We start from the raw sequence: 3,764 nt of genomic DNA, 5'->3' as shown, positions 1-3,764 counted from the left end.
TTTATTATTGGGATTTTGTACCTTTACATGACAGGTCTTGGTTCTCATTTTTTCCCCTTGTCCATTTATTTTCTATTTTGCATTGTAATCAGATGCTACTTTACTGTGTTGCTCAGATTATTCCAGGTTCGACCAGTGCAACACTTTCGGGCTACCATAAACTAAATGTGAGTTTATAATAATGTCTCCAGGTATAACCCATTGCCACATTGGCCATTTAAACCTCAAAAGTTTTTAGCATTTTTAATTTTGAGAAAGCACTAGTACTTTCTTAAAATTCACACATGATTTACAAACTATTGCTCCTGAGACTAAGTGGATTTTATAGGCTCTGACAACACTGAGATAAACTCAAAAATTATCAAAGAACAATTTTCCCCAAAACATTCAATCTTCATACAAACCAGTTTTCTATAAATCTAAATTTAATTTCAAATATAAATTTATATAATGGCATTTGATGCTTCTTCTGACATTTTCTGTAAATTGTGAAGTAATATGAGAAATTAAGAGGCCCATGGTTTGTAAATACTTCAAAGCACCTGAGCAAGAAAAAATAATTTTAAGGTTGTCTTTCTCATTAACAATTTGCTTATCTAAAACTTCGTGTGAAAATAATGTTATTTTCCATTGGATGTGATCATTGTTAAATTTGATTTTTATTTCTAAGCCTGTAGATGCTTTCTTTGCAGTATTGCAGAACTTTTCAAAAACCAAAGATCCCAGACTTTTTGGAGAATTTTAATATCTCCTGATGTACATTGTTACAGTGTGTATATGGGTGGTTTTCTTTCGTAATAATTCAGTGCAAATTTTATTGCCCAAACAGAGACAATCACTATAGCAACATTTGAGTGGACAGTTAAGACTTGTGCAGGCCTGCAAGACAACTCTGGAGACAAGTAGACAGGCTAGTCACCCATGGGCCATTATCTTGACTCTATGTGGAGATCTGCAACTCTCGGCCCTTAGTTGCTGTTGCCACCATTGCTGTCACTGGCTGTGCCCAACTCACACTGGCAGCCCTCTCATGTCTGCAGCTCCCTGAACAGCCCCATGTTTGCATGCACCCAGGAAGAACTGGGCCTGCTGTTCACTGCCTGAGCTGCACAGGGATGTGCAGAAACTGACCCCCCAGGTGTGCACACTGCTCCATGACACAACCACACTCACAGGCTATCTGTATACTCTGTCAGGTGATCAGCATGTTATCTCTCCTCCAGGCGTGGTCAGAGATAAAACTGTGAGGAGTTTCAAGATAGTGACCATTAAAGTGAAGATTAACACAAGCAAGGGTCCTTCCAGTGGGAGGTGTTCTACAGGCTGCACTGCTCTGAAGCTGTCCCTGGGGAAGGGACACTTATTATTCCTGTTAAAAAATTTGTAAACTAAGAGTCAAAAATCACCTGCCTGAAGTTAATAGAACTAGTAAGTAGCAGAGCTGGGAATTAAACCAGACTTGCACTACCTGGTTCTGAATCCTAACTGGGCTACATACTTACTGGATGACATTGGTAAAGTTGCTTTAATTTTCTCTGCCTTGTTTCTTCTTTTTCTATCATAAAATGGCAGTGATAATGTCTTCTTCATTGGGTTCTCACTGAATATATAGTGAGTAAATCTATATTAAGCACTGAGCAAATTGCCTAACATATATTAAGTCCTCTATACATAATAGTGCTTATGTGGCTTTAAAATTTCATTACCGTTCTATTTCACTGATATAGAAGTAGAGTTAAGAATTTGAATAAACCCAAAATTTTAATAGTGGTTATGTTTAGATAATGGGATTGTAGATTTCAAAAATCTTCCTTTTATGTTCTTCTTTATTTTTGATGATTTTGTTGCTGTTGTTTTGTGAGACAGGGTCTTGCTTGAAATCGCTTTGTAGGTCAGGATGGTCTTGAGCTCTTGGTGTCCTTCTCTTCCACCTCCCAAGTGCTGGAATTATAGGTGTGCACATCACTCTGCAACCCTCGCTTCTTTTCTTCATTTTATATACTAAGATTATTTCTCTAAGAGAAAAAAATAGATTTTATTTGGGAAACATAAAGAAGATATTTCTTACCATTACTGCTCCATCCAAAAGCACCCAAATTCTCTTTCTTTCTCCTCCAACCCTTGCATGCACACACACACACACACACACACACACACGGATATAAATCCAGGAAAAATATTTACATCCATCCATCAATCATACACTTTTCAGGAAAGTTTCCAGTTTTATCAAACAAAAACATGGAATACTCAGTTAAATTTGAAATTCAGTTATGCCAAAAAGCAATCTACCTTAAATATTGCTTATCCTGGGAAATATGTAGTGGACTTCACACTTTAGCAGTACAAAGCTCAGGGATAGGAGTTTGCCAAACAATCCATGGAACATATACTAAAAGTTCTGTATTATTTATGTGAGATTCAAATCTAATTGAGTAGCCTACATTTCTTTCTGATAATTTTTCTCTTTATCCTTGATAATAGATTTATGCTGACATCCTCCTCTATTTCTAACCTGATCTAATTTCTGTCAATGTATTTACACAATCACACACACACATGTGCACATAAAAGCAATGGGAAAACTTTCAATGGTGAGGTATGCTTGACATATAAAAAAGCTATACATATTTAATACATGAATCTTGATGAATTTTAATTATATGAGGTATTATCAAAGCATAAGGGGAATGTTTAAATTTTTAAAATTTATTCTAGGAAGACACCCTCCCTGCCAGACCTCTCAGCACACTTCTCTTCAGACACACGTGTCCCATTGTTCTAGGGATTTTCTGAAGCAGTTCAAGAGGGCCTTTTTTCAGGAGTGTCCTTAAGAGGTTAGATTTAAAATACAGTGAATGCTGTTGCTGAATGCTAGCCAACAGAGAGGCAGGCTCATAAAAACATTACAGTGTGCCCTCGTTTACCTTAGTAACCTGATCTGGCACCATATGACTTTAAGGCATGATGATCCCAAAAGATAAACATTTTTGAATCCATTCAGGACAACAAGACAACATGACAGACCAAATAAAGATGCTTATGAAAGAGGACATCCAGAACTGCTTCAAAAAGTGACAAAAAAAAAAAAAAAAAGCACAAGTGTGCTGTGTTCCAAGTGAGGGGGAATATTTGAGGGTGATTGATTGATAGTGATGTATATTCTATTGTAATCTTTTTATTTTAAATAATCACAGTATGATCTAATTAATGCTCATATACACATGAAACCATACCATGAACAAAACTATAAATGTAGACACTTGCAGCTCAATATTCCTCCACAGCATGCTCAAAGATTCGTATGAGTTTTGTTCTCCCTTCAGCTTCAAGCTCTTGTTCCTTTACAAACACATACATACACGCACGTACAAACGAACATTCAGAAATACTTCCCCCTTTCCCACAACATTTCTTTCTTACCATCACAATGACTCATTTTCTTTACTGTTATGGTCTGTCATATTTTCTGTAGGGAATAAGAAAGCATCTAAAACCTCACAGCACGGAAGTAAAATAGTTTGAATCAGAGTTACGAAGCCTGTTCTTCTTGTCTCTGTCAGGGCTGTCTCTCCAATGACTGTGTGAGTCATAAGCTGTGTTCCCTCCTTTGCTTTGTTGAATCACAGATGAGAATCCTCCAACAAATGTTTCTGGTATCAGTTGTTGTAGTGACAAAGGATGTTATTTCTGCAAAGTTAAATTGGCCTTGAGCTGAACCTTCCATTTCTTTTTTGCTTGCTTTTTATTGTTCTCATTGATTT

This window comes from Fukomys damarensis, unplaced genomic scaffold (genome assembly GCF_012274545.1).
Source record: "Fukomys damarensis isolate Sample0158 unplaced genomic scaffold, DMR_v1.0_HiC HiC_scaffold_35, whole genome shotgun sequence".
Lineage (NCBI taxonomy): Eukaryota > Metazoa > Chordata > Mammalia > Rodentia > Bathyergidae > Fukomys > Fukomys damarensis.
This window is presented reverse-complemented; position numbering follows the sequence as displayed.